General features: G+C 47.7%; 3 non-coding genes across 3 annotated transcripts; all 3 read right to left on the minus strand.

Moving 5' to 3' along the window:
- Nucleotides 1-2847: 2847 nt before the first annotated feature.
- TRNAI-UAU (transfer RNA isoleucine (anticodon UAU)) lies at nt 2848-2936 on the minus strand. The gene is given in 2 exon segments: nt 2848-2883; nt 2899-2936. It is a non-coding gene; the product is annotated as a tRNA-Ile (tRNA).
- A 2660-nt stretch (nt 2937-5596) lies between these two features.
- TRNAI-UAU (transfer RNA isoleucine (anticodon UAU)) lies at nt 5597-5685 on the minus strand. The gene is given in 2 exon segments: nt 5597-5632; nt 5648-5685. It is a non-coding gene; the product is annotated as a tRNA-Ile (tRNA).
- A 3042-nt stretch (nt 5686-8727) lies between these two features.
- Nucleotides 8728-8816, minus strand: TRNAI-UAU (transfer RNA isoleucine (anticodon UAU)). The gene is given in 2 exon segments: nt 8728-8763; nt 8779-8816. It is a non-coding gene; the product is annotated as a tRNA-Ile (tRNA).
- Between the last annotated feature and the right edge of the window lie 10828 nt (nt 8817-19644).

Here is a 19644-nt window from a genome sequence, read left to right on the forward strand (position 1 = left end):
GTTGATGTTTTAAGTTTTCAATGAACTTTGAAGCCGTCTTTCCATGATGACTCTCCACCTGCTTGGTTCATCATATCCACCAATGGGCAGGGGTACCTCTCCACACTGCATTGCTTGTGATGTTTACCTGTGAGCAGATAATTGTGCAATCATGATATGGGGGAGACAAGGTTTGCACACGCACTCCATCAAGGTCCTCAAGCTCCATGGATTTATTAATAAAGTTCCCCTTGGTATCCCATTTTTAATTTATAATTGGTCACCGGCTTTGACACCAATACAAATTTTTTATTCCAGACCATCGTCATCAAAAAGCTCCACATATCCACTAAACTATTTCAAATGGAGCACCTCCACCATGAGAGCATTTCCATTGCATCAGATGTGGCAATAAATGTGAATTGTTACTCCCAGCTTGCCGGCTCGAGGACAGAAGGTGCCATTTGTATTTTTGCCGCCTTCATCCCAACCCCGTTTGGAATCCCGTCCTCGTCGGTTTAATCAGGAAATGCACAAAACAGAGGCACATTTCGTGGTTGAGGAGATCACGCTATCGATTATTATTATTCGAGAGGTGCTTGTTCATTTGATTTTTCTTCTTCTTGCGTATGGCAGCTTCGCTGAGGGGGAACTATCATTTCTTGGAATCGTGACTGTATCACTGATGCAGTGCCCCTCTACCAGTGCACACTGGTACTCATTTCGCCGACCTCGGAAGGATGACAGGCTGAGTCAACTCCCTGGTGTATTCATTCAGCGGCCAACGGGGCTTGAACTCAGGACCCGAGGGTCCCAAGCCACCACCCGAACCACAAACCAACACCAGGCTGGTGTTCATTTGATTAATTGTACGTTTTTCCCTTCACCCCGAAAGGTGGACGGAGTTTAAGTTTTCAACCCTCTTTATATGTCTGTTGAGTTTTCAGGGTCTTTGGGGGTATTTTGGGTATTTTGGGTCTTCAGGGTCTTTTGGCTCTTCGGAGTCTTTTGAGTCTATGGGGTCTTTTGGGACTATTGAGTATTTGGGGAGTTTTGGATCTTTGGGGTCTTCAGGGTATTTTGCATCTTCATTGTCTTTTTGGGTCTTCAGTGTCTTTTGGGTCTTTGGAGTCTTTTGGGTCCTCATGGACTTTTGGGTCTTCAGGAACTTTTGGGTCTTTGGGGTCTTTTGAATCCTCAGGGACCTTTGGGTCTTCAGGAACTTTGGGGTCTTTGGGGTATTTTAGTTTTTTGGTGACTTTTGGGTCTTTGGGTTATTTTGTGTCTTTCGGGTATTTTTGGGTCTTCAGGGTGATTTCGGTCTTCAGAGTCTTTTGGGTATTCAGGGACTTTTGTGTCTTTGAGGTCTTTTGGGTCTTTGGGTTATTTTTGAGTCGTCAGGGTATTTTGGGGTTTTTGTTGTTTTTTGGGTCTTTCGAGTCTTTTGGGTCTTTGGAGGATTTCGGGTCTTTCAGATATTTTCGGAACTTGGTGACTTTTCGGTCATCAGGATCTTTTGGGTCCTCGGGGACTTTTAGGTCTTCGGGGTCTTTTGAGTCTTCGGGGTCTTTTGTGTCCTCAGTAACTTTGGGGTGTTCAGAGTCTATTGAGTCTTTGGGGTCTTCAGGGTCTTTTGGGCTTTAGGGGTCTTAAGGGACTTGGTGAATCAACGTTTAAACAGGACTTCATTAATCAACATATGGTCTTCACAGACTGATGGACAGCTTCACTGCCTAACTTCCTCAATGACTCACCGCCTCATCTCCTCACTGTCTCACTGCCTCAACGACTCACCGCCTCATCACCTCAACGACTCACCGCCTCATCACCTCACCTCCTCACTGTCTCATCTTCTCAAAGACTCACTGCCTAACTTCCTCAACGACTCAACCCCTCATCACCTCACTTCCTCAATGACTCACCGCCTCATCTCCTCAACGACTCACCCCTCAACGACTCACCGCCTCATCACCTCACCTCCTCACTGTCTCATATTCTCAACGACTCACTGCCTAACTTCCTCAACGACTCAGCCCCTCATCACCTCACTGCCTCAACGACTCACCGCCTCATTTCTCACTGTCTCACTGCCTCAACGACCCACCCCCTCATCACCTCACTTCCTCCACGACTCACCGCCTCATCTCCTCAACGACTCACCCCCTCATCTCCTCACTGTCTCACTGCCTCAATCACTCACCGCCTCATATCCTCACTGTCTCACCTCCTCAATGACTCACCTCCTCATCGCCTCACTACCTCATCGTGCTTTTCGTTGTTATATACATATATATATATATATATATATATATATATATATATATATATATATATATATATATATATACACCATAACGAAAGTCACATATTAGTTTATAATTATTTATTTGATTCCCCCATTGGGTCCTCAATGAACACCTTCTGCTTCTCCCACATGACCCGACGGATCTCCCTGCTCCTCCACCCTGGTCTCTTCCTGCCTCGACCGTGACACCTCACTGGAACATATATATATATATATATATATATATATATATATATATATATATATATATATATATATACCAAGCACTCTCTCCATTTTCTTGTTGAAAGTTGCCTCATACTCCGATGCAGACCCCCCTGAGTCCCCTCATTAACTTCACCCATTCAAAGCTTCAAATCACTTTTCAAACCCTCAGTATTTGCCACCACAAAATCCAACAACCCCATACCACGATATTCATAACAAATAAATTCGCGAATCAAAAACTTACCGAAACATGGCAAAAATACAACCAATCTGATGAAGAGTGAAATGTGACGATCTTCTGTTTGGTCGTGTTTGGTGACTTCTAAAACACACACACGATACGGATAAAAAATACCTGCTCCAGGTGAGGCTCGAACTCACAACCTCGGCATCACCCAAGTACTGATTATAAGTACCGCGCGCTGACCGATTGCGCCACTGGAGCTGCAGGTTTGGGAAATCTTGTAAATTTCACACCACAATTAATAACTTTAACAATGGAAATTTAACTCTGATGAGGAAGGAGGAGGAAACGTTCATGAGGACGTTGGGAGGAAATCCCAAATATAAAGTAAGAAGACACGAGATCAATGATGTGTGAATCATATTGTGATTTATACATTCAATATCATAATTAATTAATTATGAATATTAATAACATATCCCTCATATTGGACAGAATTATTTTTATTTTGTTGTTAATTGTTGATGTTTTAAGTTTTCAACGAACTTTGAAGCCGTCTATCCATGATGACTCTCCACCTGCTTGGTTCATCATATCTCCCAATGGGCAGGGGTAACTCTCCACACTGCATTGCTTGTGATGTTTACCTGTGAGCAGATGATAATTGTGCAATGATGATATGGGGGAGACAAGGTGTGCACATGTACTCCATCAAGGTCCTCAAGCTCCATGGATTTATCAATAAAGTTCCCCTTGGTATCCCATTATTAATTTACGATTGGTCACCGGCTTTGACACCGATAAAAAAAATATTTCAGACCATCAGCATCAAAAAGCTCCATCTCTCCACCAACCTGTTTCAAATGGAGCACCTCCACCATGAGAGCATTTAAATTGCATCAGATGTGGCAATTAATGTGAATTGTTGCTCCCAATTTGCCGGCTCGAGGCTAGAAGGTGCCATTTGTATTTTTGCCCACTCCATCCAACCCCGTTTGGAATCCCGTCCTCGTCAGTTTAATCAGGTAATGTACAAAACAGAGGGACATTTCGCCATTGAGGATGTCACTATCGATTATTCGAGAGGTGCTTGTTCATTTGATTGATTGTGCGTTTATTCCCTCCACCAATAAAGGTGGACGGAGGTTATGTTTTCAACCCTGTTTGTATGTCTGTTGGGTATTTGGGGTCTTTTACGTCTTCAGGGTCTTTTGAATCCTCCGTGATTTTAAGGTATTTGTGGTCCTCGGTGATTTGGGGTCTTCACGGTCTTTTGGTACTTTTGGGGACTTTTGGGTCTTCAGTGCCATATTAGGTCTTTGGGATCTTTTGTGGCCTCGGTGAGGTTTGGGTCTTTGGGGTCTTTTGCGGATTTAAGGTCTTTTGGGGCTTCATGGTCTTAAGGGTCTTGGTGAATTGATGTTCAAACATGACATGATTTGAAAGGCATCCTGTCCACACGGACTGACGGTCAGCTTCACGGCTTCACCACCTCGTCGTGCTTTTCGTTTTTTTGTTTGTAGATTATATCGATCCACCATTACCAAAGTCACATATTAGTTTTTAATTTTTTGTTTGATTCCCTGTTGGTCCGAAAATAATGTCTCCAACACCTTCAGAACTGAAGTCAAACAAATAGGTCTATGGTTCCCAAATGATTCTCTTGGTCCTTTATGAAATATTTATGCAATATAATTATTATTCTTCAATCGACCGAACTGTACCTGTCCTGACTCCAAATGAGCTGTTTCGATGTCGGTTAGAATCCTGCTTATCTGCTCCATCACCTCCCTCACCCTCAATACTCGGATGGATGCATGTTATCTGGTCCTCGAGATTGATCATCCCTCATCTTTCCAAAACTGCTTCTCCACTTCCTTCCCTCCTCCACCTGGATCTCAATGCCCATACTCACCTGCTTAATAGATACTCTCAGCTATTGAAAAATCCCTTGACAAATCCTTCTGTAACGTTTGAAGCAAAATAACGACAGCACTGTATTTCATAAACGGCTGCCATCTCACTCACATCACCAACCAATCTCCCTTTGTAATTCCTCAAAGAGCCCACACTTGCATTACCCATTAATTTACCCCTTCCACACTTTGGGAATGCTGTGATGTCATGTTTCACATTTTTGGCAATTTGTTTTTCACATTCTCTTGTGGGGTACCGAGTTATTCTCTTTTCGACATCTGTTTACCCGACACATCTTCTTCCACTGACATAAGGCAGCTCAGCTGCTGGGAAGCTGTCATTTTGTTGGGACACAACGATGCTGCTGATGCTGGGCACCTTCACCAGTACACTGGTACTCATTTCGGCGACCTCCGAAGGTTGAATGACAGGCTGAGTGAACCCCACCTGGTGTTAATTCAGCAGCCAACAGGGCTCGAACTCAGGACCCGAAGATCCCAAGCCATTCACCCCAACCACGAAGCCAACACGACGATGAGTCGTACTTTAATCCTCTTATTTTGGCCTTAATGACGACCTTCTGCTTCTTCCGAATTCCACGACGGATCTCCCTGCTCCACCACCCAGGTCTCTGCCTCCACCGTGACACCTCACTGGGGAATATACATGTGAACATATATGTATATCTCGATTATATACCAAGCACTCTCTGCATTTTCTTGTTGAAGGTTCCCCAATTCTCTGATGCAGAACCACCCCCTCCCCCACTTATTAACTTCAACCAATCAAAAGCTTCAAACTACTTTTCAAACCCTCAGTATTTGCCACCACAAAATCCAACAACCGTCCACCACGATATTCAAAACTAATAAACTCGCGAATCAAAAACTTACCGAAACATGACAAAAAGACAATCAATCCGATGAAGAGTGAAATGTGACGATCTTCTGTTTGGTCGTGTTTGGTGACTTCAAAAACACACACAAGATATCGATAAAAATACCTGCTCCAGGTGAGGCTCGAACTCACAACCTCGGCATCACCCAAGTACTGATTATAAGTACCGCGCGCTGACCGATTGCGCCACTGGAGCTGCAGGTTTGGGAAATCTTGTAAACTTCACACCACAATTAATAACTTTAACAATGGAAATTTAACTCTGATGAGGAAGGAGGAGGAAACGTTCATGAGGTCGTTGGGAGGAAATCCCAAATATCAAGCAAGAAGACACAAGATCAATGATGTGTGAATCATATTGTGATTTATACATTCAATAATATTATTAATTAATTATTAATATTAATAACATATCCCTCATATTGGACAGAATTATTTTTATTTTATTTTTAATTGTTGATGTTTTAAGTTTTCAATGAACTTTGAAGCCGTCTTTCCATGATGACTCTCCACCTGCTTGGTTCATCATATCCACCAATGGGCAGGGGTACCTCTCCACACTGCATTGCTTGTGATGTTTACCTGTGAGCAGATAATTGTGCAATCATGATATGGGGGAGACAAGGTTTGCACACGCACTCCATCAAGGTCCTCAAGCTCCATGGATTTATTAATAAAGTTCCCCTTGGTATCCCATTTTTAATTTATAATTGGTCACCGGCTTTGACACCAATACAAATTTTTTATTCCAGACCATCGTCATCAAAAAGCTCCACATATCCACTAAACTATTTCAAATGGAGCACCTCCACCATGAGAGCATTTACATTGCATCAGATGTGGCAATAAATGTGAATTGTTGCTCCCAGCTTGCCGGCTCGAGGACAGAAGGCGCCATTTGTATTTTTGCCCTCTCCATCCCAACCCCGTTTGGAATCCCGTCCTCGTCGGTTTAATCAGGAAATGTACAAAACAGAGGGACATTTCGTGATTGAGGAGATCACGCTATCGATTATTATTATTCGAGAGGTGCTTGTTCATTTGATTTTTCTGCTTCTTGCGTATGGCAGCTTCGCTGAGGGGGAACTATCATTTCTTGGAAGCGTGACTGTGTCACTGATGCAGTGCCCCTCCACCAGTGCACACTGGTACTCATTTCGCCGACCTCGGAAGGATGACAGGCTGAGTCAACTCCCTGGTGTATTCATTCAGCGGCCAACGGGGCTTGAACTCAGGACCTGAGGGTCTCAAGCCGCCACCTGAACCACAAACCAACACCAGGCTGGTGTTCATTTGATTAATTGTACGTTTTTCCCTTTACCCTTAAAGGTGGACGGAGTTTAAGTTTTCAACCCTCTTTATATGTCTATTGAGTTTTCAGTCTTTGGGAATATTTGGCGCATTTTGGGTCTTCAGGGTCTTTTGGCTCTTCGGAGTCTTTTGAGTCTATGGGGTCTTTTGGGACTTTTGAGTATTTGGGGAGTTTTGGATCTTTGAGGTCTTCAGGGTCTTTTGCGTCTTCATTGTCTTCTTGGGTCTTCAGTGTCTTTTGGGTCTTTGGAGTCTTTTGGGTCCTCAGGGACTTTTGGGTCTTCAGGGACTTTTGGGTCTTTGGGGTCTTTTGAGTCCTCAGGGACTTTTGGGTCTTCAGGAAATTTGGGGTCTTTGGGGTATTTTAGTTCTTTGGTGACTTTTGGCTCTTTGGGTTATTTTGTTTCTTTAGGGTATTTTTGGGTCTTAAGGATGATTTCGGTCTTCAGAGTCTTTTGGGTCTTCAGGGACTTTTGTGTCTTTGAGGTCTTTTTGGGTCTTTGGGTTATTTTGAGTCGTCAGGGTATTTTTGGGTTTTGTTGTTTTTTGGGTCTTTGGAGTCTTTTGGGTTTTTGGAGGATTTCGGGTCTTTCGGATATTTTCGGAACTTGGTGACTTTTCGGTCATCAGGGTCTTTTGGGTCCTCGGGAACTTTTAGGTCTTCGGTGTCTTTTGGGTCTTCGGGGTCTTTTGTGTCCTCAGTAACTTTGGGGTGTTCAGAGTCTTTTGAGTCTTCGGGGACTTTGGGGTCTTTTCGGTACTTGGGGTCTTCAGGGTCTTTTGGGTTGATGGGGTCTTTTGGGCTTTCGGGGTCTTAAGGGACTTGGTGAATCAACGTTCAAACAGGACTTCATTAATTGACATATGGTCTGCACAGACTGATGGACAGCTTAACTGCCGAACTTCCTCAACGACTCACCGCCTCATCTCCTCACTGTCTCACTCCCTCAACGACTCACCGCCTCATCTCCTCACTGTTTTACTGCCTCAACGACTCACCGCCTCATCTCCTCACTGTCTCACTTCCTCAACGACTCACCGCCTCATCTCCTCACTGTTTTACTTCCTCAATGACTCACCGCCTCATCTCCTCAACGACTCACTGCCTCAACGACTTACCACCTCATCACCTCACCTCCTCACTCTCATCTTCTCAACGACTCACTGCTGAACTTCCTCAACGACACACCCCTCATCACCTCACTGCCTCAACGACTCACCCCCTCATTTCCTCACTGTCTCAACGACTCACCGCCTCATCTCCTCACTGTCTCACCTCCTCATCGCCTCACCACCTCATCGTGCTTTTCGTTGTTATATATATATATATATATATATATATATATATATATATATATATATATATATATATATATATATATATATATATATATATATATATATATATATATATATATATACACCATAACGAAAGTCACATATTAGTTTATAATTATTTATTTGATTCCCCCATTGGGTCCTCAATGAACACCTGCTTTTCCCACATAACCCGACGGATCTCCCTGCTCCACCACCCAGGTCTCTGCCTCCACCGTGACACCTCACTGGGGAATATACATGTGAACATATATGTATATCTAGATTATATACCAAGCACTCTCTGCATTTGCTTGTTGAAGGTTCCCCAATTCTCTGATGCAGACCCCCCTCCCCCACTTATTAACTTCACCCATTCAAAGCTCCGAATCACTTTTCAAACCCTCAGTATTTGCCACCACAAAATCCCACAACCCCCCACCACGATTTTCATAACAAATAAACTCACGAATCAAAAACTTACCGAAACATGACAAAAATACAACCAATCTGATGAAGAACACGAAAGTGAAGACTTCAATTTGACGATCATCTGTTTCGTCGAGTTTGGTGCCCTCTGAACCACACACACGATATCGAAAAAAATACCTGCTCCAGGTGAGGCTCGAACTCACAACCTCGGCATCACCCAAGTACTGATTATAAGTACCGCGCGCTGACCGATTGCGCCACTGGAGCTGCAGGTGTGGGAAACTTTGTAAACTTCACACCACAATTAATAACTGTAACAATGGAAATTTTACTGTGATGAGGAAGGAGGAGGAAATGTTAATGAGGACGTTGGGAGGAAATCCCAAATATAAAGCAAGAAGACACGAGATCAATGATGTGTGAATCATATTGTGATTTATACATTCAATATAATTAATTAATGATTAATATTAATAACATATCCCTCATATTGGACAGAATTATTTTTATTTTGTTGTTAATTGTTGATGTTTTAAGTTTTCAACGAACTTTGAAGCCGTCTATCCATGATTACTCTCCACCTGCTTGGTTCCTCATCTCTCCCAATGGGCAGGGGTAACTCTCCACACTGCATTGCTTGTGATGTTTACCTGTGAGGAGATGATAATTGTGCATTCATGATATGGGGGAGACAAGGTGTGCACATGTACTCCATCAAGGTCCTCAAGCTCCATGGATTTATCAATAAAGTTCCCCTTGGTATACCACCATTAATTTATAATTGGTCACCGGCTTTGACACCAATACACATTGTTGTTTCAGACCATCGTCATCAAAAAGCTCCATCTATCCAACAAACAGTTTCAAATGGAGCACCTCCACCATGAGAGCATTTAAATTGCATCAGATGTGGCAATCAATGTGAATTGTTGCTCCCAGCTTGCCGGCTCGAGGACAGAAGGTGCCATTTGTATTTTTGCCACCTCCATCCCAACTCCGTTTGGAATCCCGTCCTCGTCGGTTTAATCAGGAAATGCACAAAACAGAGGCACATTTCGCCATTGAGGAGATCACTCTGTCGATTATTCAAGAAGTGCTTGTTCATTTTATTGATTGTGCATTTATTCCCTCCACCACTAAAGGTGGACAGAGGTCAAGTTTTCAAGCCTATTTGTATGTCTGTTGAGTGTTCGGGGTCTTTGTGGTATTTCGGTTATTTTAGGTCTTCAGGATTTTTTGGCTCCTTGTTGACTTTTTGATCTTCACAGTCTTTTGGGACTTTTGAGTATTTGAGGTCTTCAGGGTCTTTTGCATCTTCATTGTCTTTTTGTGTCTTCAGTGTCTTTTGGGTCTTTGGTGTCTTTTGGGTCCTCAGGGACTTTTGCGTCCTCAGGGACTCTTGGGTTTTTGGGGTCTTTTGTGTGCTCAGTAACTTTGGGGTCTTCAGAGTCTTTTGGGTCTTTAGGGAGTTTTGGGTCTTTTTGGTCCTTGTGGTCGTCAGGGTCTTTTGGGTCGAGGGGTCTTCGAGGTCTTTGGGGCTTTAGGGGTCTTAAGGGACCTGGTGAATCAACGTTCAAACAGGACTTCATTCATCGGCATATGGCCTTCACAAACTGATGGACAGCTTCACTGCCGAACCGGCTCAAAGACTCAACGACTCACCTCCTCATCGCCTCATTGCCTCATCGTGCTTTTCGTTGTTTTATATATATATATATATATATATATATATATATATATATATATATATATATATATATATATATATATATATATATATATATATACACTCCATAAGGAAAGTCACATATTAGTTTATAATAATTAACCTCCGCCATCGAAGATGGACGGAGGTTACTGTTTTCACCACTGTCTGTTTGTTTGTTTGTTTGTGAACAGTATTACGGAAAAACTCCTGGACGGATTTTGATGAAACTTGGTGGGGGGATTTGGTATGCACCAAGGATCATGCCATTAGATTTTGGACTTGGTCCAAAAAAAATTTTTTTTTTTCAAAAAAATTTCGATTTTATTTGAAAAACATTTGAATTTTTTTTGAATTTCTGCATGTTTTAAGTGATTTCCAACCCCCCCCAAAAAAAATTTTGTGAGAGAAAAAAAAAAATTTTGCAATTTTTTTCTCAAAAAAAATTTCGATTTTATTTGAAAAATATTTGAATTTTTCTTTTTTACATTTCTACATGTTTTAAGTGATTTCCAACCCCCCCAAAAAATTTTGTGAGAGAAAAAAAACAAACAAATTTTGCAATTTTTTATCAAAAAAATTTTCGATTTTATTTGAAAAATATTTGAATTTTTTTTTTTACATTTCTACATGTTTTTAATGATTTCCAACCCCCCCCCCCAAAAAAAAATTGTTGGAGAAAAAAACCCAGAAATTTTGCAATTTTTTTTCCAAAAAAATTTCGATTATTATTTTTTTTTGGCATTTCTGCATGCACGTCGATCTCGTTTAGTTTATTCAATCGTGGTTCAGTCGAGTCTGATCCGTTTTGACCTACAATGAACAGGATATCAGGTTCACTTAAGTGACCCAGCAGTATTGGCGGCGGAGGTTTTGCACTCAACCAAGTGCTCCCCCTCTTGTTATTTATTTGATTTCCCCATTGGGTCCTCAATGAATATTGTTGTGGTTACCAAATTCGCAAACCACCATTCAGGTCCCTTAGGTGAGATATCTCGGTAAGTATATGTGTAGTTAGGCCCAAACCCGTTGTCTAGAGGGAATAAATGTTATTCATGCGTGCTGCGACTCTTCAGGATAGCCGTTTTTCTTTTACTATCTTTATTTTGGACCAACCGCCATTGTTACCACCATCAACAGTCATCACAACATCAACCACCCACCACAACGCCGCTTCACCACAACAGCCACGACCTTGACCGTCAACCCTCGCAACCGTCGCATCGCCACCGTTCTTGCGCCGCTTGTGGGTACCGGTATTGGACTCGTGCAGGGCGCGCGCCGAACAGCGTGTACAAAACCACGGACTTTCCGCTCCAACCACGGATGACAAACGCCACACGCCCACTTTTGTTCCGTCCAATCGGTGAGCGAGGGGCGATTTGGCCCCGCCTCCAGGGCGTTGGAGGGCGGTCGCTATATGCAAATTCATGGATCAAAATGCATTCACGCCCACTTTTTCTCGGGCCAATGGGGAGCGAGGTGAAAGGTCGAAGGCAGGGGTCAAAGGCGAAGCCACGGGGCTTATATAGGCGGCTGCGTTCGTCAGAAAAGGGGTTGTTGGTCGTCGTCGTCGTCGTGTGCGTTGGAGTCGGAGCGAAGAGGACGGAGCTGTGGAGAGGCGGCGAAGGCAGACGAGGGGGTGCTCGCGTCGTGCCGGGAGCTGCACACCAGGGAGGCCGACGGCGCGACCTGGTCGAGGTGGAGACGCTCGTCGCAGGACTCGAGACAGAGTAAAAATCCTCCTTTCCCCGAGCATCAGCAACCCCTCCTGTTTCCCCCCGCGCTGAGATAGTGCGACCAAGGGGGCCCCCTTCCCACCCCCTACCAGACACTGTCCGCGAGGCCCGCGGAGTTGAGGCACCATCGCCGCTCCGCGTCTCATCACCAGACGGGTAGGCCCGACCCGGTCTCGGCCTCAGGCCCGCCTCATCCTTGAGGGTGTTCTTTTCTTTGGTTTTGGGTATGTGTTGTCGGCGCCGTCTGTGAAGTAGAATTGTATAAGTGTTGCCGTGTGCTCGGTAGTCGGATAGCTCTGCATTGTGTCTTCGCTTTTACATTTGCTTTTTGTGTAAAATTGCATTGTGTTTCTTTTCCTTCTATGTGCTTTTGGTGGAATTGTATATGTGTGCTTTCCGTTCATCGCGAATAAATGTGCTTTATGTTGAACTGTTTCCCGCTTCGCTTCGTCATTTCTCTCATTGAATCCTCATCTTGCTTCACGTAAAGGGTTGGTAGTGGGCTGAATACGCCCGATAATTAATCGAACCGTCGAGGCCGACGATAACACCGCTCGGTTATCCCGATAGTACGGAACAGGTCGCTTAAGTGGCCCGTGTCCGAAGTCGACCTGCGGCGAGGTGCGATCGCCCGGTCTACCCTCCGTGTGGGTACTTAGGTAGGTCGAATTTGGCGAGCAACCCTATCCCACGCGGGGGCCGATTGGCTCGATCGCGGTGAGACCGAAAGGTCCACCCGTGACTGGTTCCCGGCGTTAGTCCGAGAGGGTCACGACTGGATTGTCCGTCCGGTGGGCGACGTGCCGCGATTCGAGTTACGTGGCCGTCAGCACGCCGGCGGGCGCGAATCCGTAACACTGGTGTCAGGTCGTGCGATACAAATCCATCGCCCTCCTCGCGGCACTGGTATCGGAGAACAGGAAAACGGGCTCTCCTGTCTCCGGCTAAATTCACGGGAATCGGTCCAGGGGTGAGAGAAGCGACCCCCGATTCCCTCCAAATTACGAGCGAGCGAAATTAACCCTTCACGAGAAGCAAGATGGCGTCTCAAGGCGAGCGGGAGCCGGGGGTATTAGAAATGGATGTAGAATGTGTAGAATCCATGGTCCAGGATGGAATCCCCGAGCAGGAAATGTTGATTGTGCAGGAACACGGACTCGCCCAACTGAACCCAGAGCCCGAAATGGGTGCGGCAGCGGCCGCGATGTATGACACCTCCCCTCCCCTCTCCACCAAAACCCTTCCCCGACCCCTGCCGAAACGGCTCACCCAAGCGCACCCGACATGGCCCAGCTATTCACCATGCTGGCACAAATGAATGCGGAAATGACAGCGAAGATGAATGCGAACATGAACAAGCAAATGGACGAAGTAAAAACGAAGATGGATGCGAATACACAAAAATTGGATGCGAATACACAACAAATGAACGGAATGGAAACAAACATGAAGGAAGAAATGAAAGAGCTACGGGGTGAGACGCAGAACATGGGCCGATGCCTGCAGGCGGGCATGAAGGCTGTGACCAGGGAGCTGGGAATGGCGACTCCACGTGTGGGAGCAAACGAGCTGGAAGGGGGTGCAACGGCTGACAGGCCCGCGGTGGAGGCGGGTAAAAAAAAATTCGGGGGGCGTGTTGGGCGAGGGTCGTGACAGAAGAATCGACGGTGACCGAAAGGGAAAAATTAAATGGGGAGCCCAAAACGTGCGAGACGAGACACGAGGTGACGACAACGGAAATAATAGTGGAGACAAGGGAGGTAAAGGGTGAAGAGTTGGCAGAGACACGGGAGATGGGAACGATAGAGGGAAGACTGCACGATGAAGACGGGGTAAGTGACGCACACACACACAGAGGTAGTGGAGGACCATGAGGTTGAGCTGGCGGACCGTGCAGGGACCCGGTGCGAGCAGCTGGATGGCCTCCTCCAGGAACGAGGGGAGGGAGTATGCCCCCTTGAGGCGAGTCACGACCAGGTGAGTTCGGTCGTGCTTTGCGAGTTCGAGGGGAGGAGTGCTGCGAACGGGTGCTTGGAGAGCTTGGGGGGTATAGAGGCCCCGGAGACTCTTGTGGGGACACGAATCCCCAGTGTGGTTGTCCCTGTGTGTGTGGTGCAAGGTGTGAGTGCGTCCTCGTGTGTGGAAGCGACCCCGTGTGTGAGTGGTGTGGTGGCGACTGTACCGGAGTACGTGCTTCCCAGCACCCCGTGTGTGGAAGAGGCCGTGTGTGTGAGTGAGGCACGGAGTGTGGATGAGGCACCGCGGGTGAGTGCCCCGCGTGTGTAAGTAGTATGGTTTGTGTGAGTAGTGAGGCACGCGTGAGTGAACGGCCGAATGCAAGGGAGACCGTGTGTGTGAGAGAGCGGTATGTGAGGGAGATGTCGGTTGGCATGCGGGAGCACGCAGCCGCGTCTCCCGGTGTGAATGTGATGGAATGGAGTGTGAGCGTCGTAACACGCAGGTGTGCGTGGGTCGAATGGCGACGACGGCGACATGTGAGGAAAGAAAGCAGAGTAGCGGCTGTCGTTGTTTCGGGGACCGTGCCGGGTTCACCCAGCAGTGAGCATGAGGTCCGTGCTGTGCAACGCACGAGACCCCCACGTGCTCGCTTGCGAGAGTGAAGTCCCGGTCCGGAAACGCACGCGGTGGATTTGCCGATCCCGCGGACGGACAAAGTTTAGGCAGGTAAACGGATTTGGACCGGACGGGTTCTCCACGCGATCGTGTGTGTTAAGCTCCAACGGGCAAAGCACATGTGTTCGCGTGGGGAACCCCCCGAGACGTGGGGCTTGTTTTTTTTATGCGCACGGTGACGCCATGGCTGCACGTGGGGTTGGAATCCGGCAGGAGGGGAATCCCTACCGGATGGTGCCGTCCAAGGAGGGACGAGGAACACGTGCAGCTGCATGACGTCACGGGCAGGTGCAAAGTGCGCGAGTTGCCGCGCTGGTGCTGCGCATGAAAAAAAAAAGCAAGCCTCACTTTCGGGTGCACAGGATTCCTGGGCAACGGGTGGAAGACCCCCTTACCTAGGGCACAGGATGGAAACTAGTCAGGGGGAAGGGTTAGCTTAGCTCGACCGACTTCATGGGGCAAGGGTAAGTCCTCATGGAGTCCGTGGAATGGATTAGTTAGAGGGATTGTAGTCAGATTTAGGTTGGGAAATGAAATAAATAGATTTATTTGGAGACAGTGACAGACTTGTGAATGTGTAGAGGGGACGTAGCTTAGCTACGTAGTGTTAAATGGAACGTGCTATAGTTTAAGGGACGACGTGGGAGCACGAGTTAGTTAGGGGATGTAGATAGGAGGATGGCAGAGTTCAGTGGTGTGTGTGTTGAAGAGTTGTTGGTGAGTGGATTGGAAGCATGTGCTTGGTGAGTGAGTGAGGCCAGCGGGTCTGTGTGTATGGAGCGAATGGGGAATGCATGGTGCGATGAGTGATTGGGGGAGGAGTGACTCCCGCCCAAGGGACCCGGGGTCAGTGTAGATTGAGTTCGCTGGGTTAGTCAAATTGAAAAATGGAGGTCGTTTTGTTGTTGGTGGGAAAGTAGGCTCGAGACCCATTTGGAGGGTGCAGGAGCCCTGTTGACGGGCTTGGGAGCGTGGCTGCGGAATGTGAGTATCGCTGAGTGGGTACCCCGGGCACCAGGCGAGTCGGCCGCGGTAGGCCAAGGGCCCATGGGGGCCGGGATAGCGTAGTGGGCACGGGTGCGTCTGCTTGGTGCGGAGGCCCGGGCGCCATTAGCCGCGTGGGCAGTGTTGTGGGCAAGGGTGACCCTCGGAAAGGGGCCTGGGAAGCCAGCCTGCCACGTGTGCGTTTCAGGGAGGTGCCATGGGGGCACTCCCCGGTGTTCGGGAGCTGGTAGGCTCGGAGGCAGTGTAGTGCCCGGGGGTGCCATAGCGGGAGATTCGGCAGAGGGTCGTGCCTGCCAAAGGGAGCCACGTGTCCCAGCCAAGAGACCGTGTGAGGGCACGGAGAGAAAATTGGGGGGCGAGGCCCGAAATTGTAAGGACACCAACACAGGCGACGGGAATCTGGGTTGTAAGAACCAATAGTTTAAGCGAGAGGCGCTTGTTGAAAGCCCCGGGGTAGTTTAACAGTTAAATGGATTGGGTAGATTAGGAAGTGTAACCCTCCGCACCATCCATCCCCTCGCTCTCGTTGTGGGCCGCTGGACCCACTTTGGTTATAGATCGCCGAACTCTGGGGAGGCCATTCTGAGGCTTGAGTTGGGCCTCGACACAGGACACTAGCTCTCCCTTGTTCCCCTCTGGGAAGGGAACGTAGGGGTTGGGAGTAGGCTAGGTGACAGAATAGGTTAGCCGAACAAAGACGATAAAGGGGGTTAGGGGACGATTTATAGTGGGGAGTTAAAAAAAAAATATTAAGTTGGGGCTAAATTGGGGTTTGACAAATTAAGGGAGTGGGTATGTACAGTGACAGGCAAAGGCGATAGATTGGGAGGGAGACAGGTAGGTAGGTCCGAGCCCGCCTTCCAAGTGGCCAGCACCACCGCACTCCCTCCACCAACCTCCACTGAACGGCAAAGGCTGGCCAACTTCATCGGCTGGCCGTGTTTTGCTTCAAGGCAGAGGCCGGCCAACTTCATCGGCAGCTGTTGTTTTGCTGCAAGGCCTGTGCCATCGGCTGGCCGTGTTTTGCTTCAAGGCCTGTGCCGGTCCACTTCATCTGCCGGCTGGCCGTTTTCTTCAAGGCCTGTGCCGGCCAGTTCATCTGCCGGCTGTGTTTGCCTGCAGCGGCCTTCTTCTGCGGGCTGTGATTGCCTGCTCACCTTTGCCATGCCATGCCCACTGCCCACGTTCACCAGCCCCGTTCAATTTTTGCTTTGCCCCCCCCCCCCTGTTCATTTCCATGTGTGCCAGGATCCGCAAGGCAACAGTTTGCAAGCTGCAAGAACTGCCCTGTTGGCAGCTACAACACGGGCCTGCAGTGGCGGCCCGTGCACCGTGTTTGCATTCATCCATCCATTCGTTGTGCTCATTGCGTGTGCCACTTGAGCTGGCACGGAGACTGCGTTGTGCAGCCCATGCACCGTTGTGGTTCACTGCGTTCAGTTCAAAAGGGAAGGCCTTGGACTGCGTGTGAGCAGCCAGCCACGTTCCCTGTCACCTGCATTGTTTGAGCCAGAGACTGCATGCGAGCAGCCTGGCTCCCTGCTAACTGCTTTTCTTTTGCAGAGCACATTGATCCTGGGCCATGGTTTAGTGTAAAATTTGTAAGTTAAGGTTAAGATGTACTGTAAATATGAGTGCGCCCCCGGCATGTCTGTCCTAGCGCCGGCAATTTTATTTAAGTCGTCCGTGTGAGTGAGTTTGTTTAGGTAGTTACGCAGCCCTCAGGTTATTTATTTTGGGGACACGAATACCATGAATGTCGCACTCAGGGATCCGTAGGTAAAATGTACTAGGGGAAAACTACACATGCTGGCACACGAAAATTTGACGACTCGGGACGAGTCTGTAAAAAGGGGAGGGGTAGTGTTGTAGTTATCAAATTCGCAAACCACCATTCAGGTCCCTTAGGTGAGATATCTCGGTAAGTATATGTGTAGTTAGGCCCAAACCCGTTGTCTCGAGGGAATAAATGTTATTCATGCGTGCTGCGACTCTTCAGGATAGCCGTTTTTCTTTTACTATCTTTATTTTCGACCAACCGCCATTGTTACCACCATCAACAGTCATCACAACATCAACCACCCACCACAACGCCGCTTCACCACAACAGCCACGACCTTGACCGTCAACCCTCGCAACCGTCGCATCGCCACCGTTCTTGCGCCGCTTGTGGGTACCGGTATTGGACTCGTGCAGGGCGCGCGCCGAACAGCGTGTACAAAACCACGGACTTTCCGCTCCAAAACGGATCAAAAACGACACACGCCCACTTTTGTTCCGTCCAATCGGTGAGCGAGGGGCGATTTGGCCCCGCCTCCAGGGCGTTGGAGGGCGGTCGCTATATGCAAATTCATGGATCAAAATGCATTCACGCCCACTTTTTCTCGGGCCAATGGGGAGCGAGGTGAAAGGTCGAAGGCAGGGGGTCAAAGGCGAAGCCACGGGGCTTATATAAGCGGCTGCGTTCGTCAGAAAAGGGGTTGTTGGTCGTCGTCGTCGTCGTGTGCGTTGGAGTCGGAGCAAAGAGGACGGAGCTGTGGAGAGGCGGCGAAGGCAGACGAGGGGGTGCTCGCGTCGTGCCGGGAGCTGCACACCAGGGAGGCCGATGGCGCGACCTGGTCGAGGTGGAGACGCTCGTCGCGGGACTCGAGGCAGAGTAAAAATCCTCCTTTCCCCGAGCATCAGCAACCCCCTCCTGTTTCCCCCCGCGCTGAGATAGTGCGACCAAGGGGGCCCCCTTCCCACCCCCTACCAGACACTGTCCGCGAGGCCCGCGGAGTTGAGGCACCATCGCCGCTCTGCGTCTCATCACCAGACGGGTAGGCCCGACCCGGTCTCGGCCTCAGGCCCGCCTCATCCTTGAGGGTGTTCTTTTTCTTGGTTTTAGGTATGTGTTGTCGGCGCCGTCTGTGAAGTAGAATTGTACAAGTGTTGCCGTGTGCTCGGTAGTCGGATAGCTCTGCATTGTGTCTTCGCTTTTACATTTGCTTTTTGTGTAAAATTGCATTGTGTTTCTTTTCCTTCTATGTGCTTTTGGTGGAATTGTATATGTGTCGCGTTCATCGCGAATAAATGTGCTTTATGTTGAACTGTTTCCCGCTTCGCTTCGTCATTTCTCTCATTGAATCCTCATCTTGCTTCACGTAAAGGGTTGGTAGTGGGCTGAATACGCCCGATAATTAATCGAACCGTCGAGGCCGACGATAACACCGCTCGGTTATCCCGATAGTACGGAACGGGTCGCTTAAGTGGCCCGTGTCCGAAGTCGACCTGCGGCGAGGTGCGATCGCCCGGTCTACCCTCCGTGTGGGTACTTAGGTAGGTCGAATTTGGCGAGCAACCCTATCCCACGCGGGGGCCGATTGGCTCGATCGCGGTGAGACCGAAAGGTCCACCCGTGACTGGTTCCCGGCGTTAGTCCGAGAGGGTCACGACTGGATTGTCCGTCCGGTGGGCGACGTGCCGCGATTCGAGTTACGTGGCCGTCAGCACGCCGGCGGGCGCGAATCCGTAACAATATATTCTGCTTCTGCCACATAACAGGGCAGATCTCCCTGCTCCTCCACCCTGGTCTCTTCCTGCCTCGACCGTGACACCTCACTGGAACATATATATATATATATATATATATATATATATATATATATATATATATATATATATATATATATATATATATATATATATATATATATATATATATATATATATACCAAGCACTCTCTCCATTTTCTTGTTGAAAGTTGCCTAATACTCCGATGCAGACCTCCCTGAGTCCCCTCATTAACTTCACCCATTCAAAGCTTCAAATCACTTTTCAAACCCTCAGGATTTGCCACCACAAAATCCAACAACCCCCCACCACGATATTCATAACAAATAAACTCACGAATCAAAAACTTACAGAAACATGGCAAAATACAACCAATCTGATGAAGTTAAATGTGACGATCTTCTGTTTCGTCGTGTTTCGTGACTTCGAAACCACACACAAGATACCGATAAAAATACC

Source organism: Eptatretus burgeri, chromosome 13, assembly GCF_056783735.1.
Source record: "Eptatretus burgeri isolate ZD-2024b chromosome 13, Ebu_testis_v1, whole genome shotgun sequence".
Taxonomy (NCBI): Eukaryota; Metazoa; Chordata; class Myxini; order Myxiniformes; family Myxinidae; genus Eptatretus; species Eptatretus burgeri.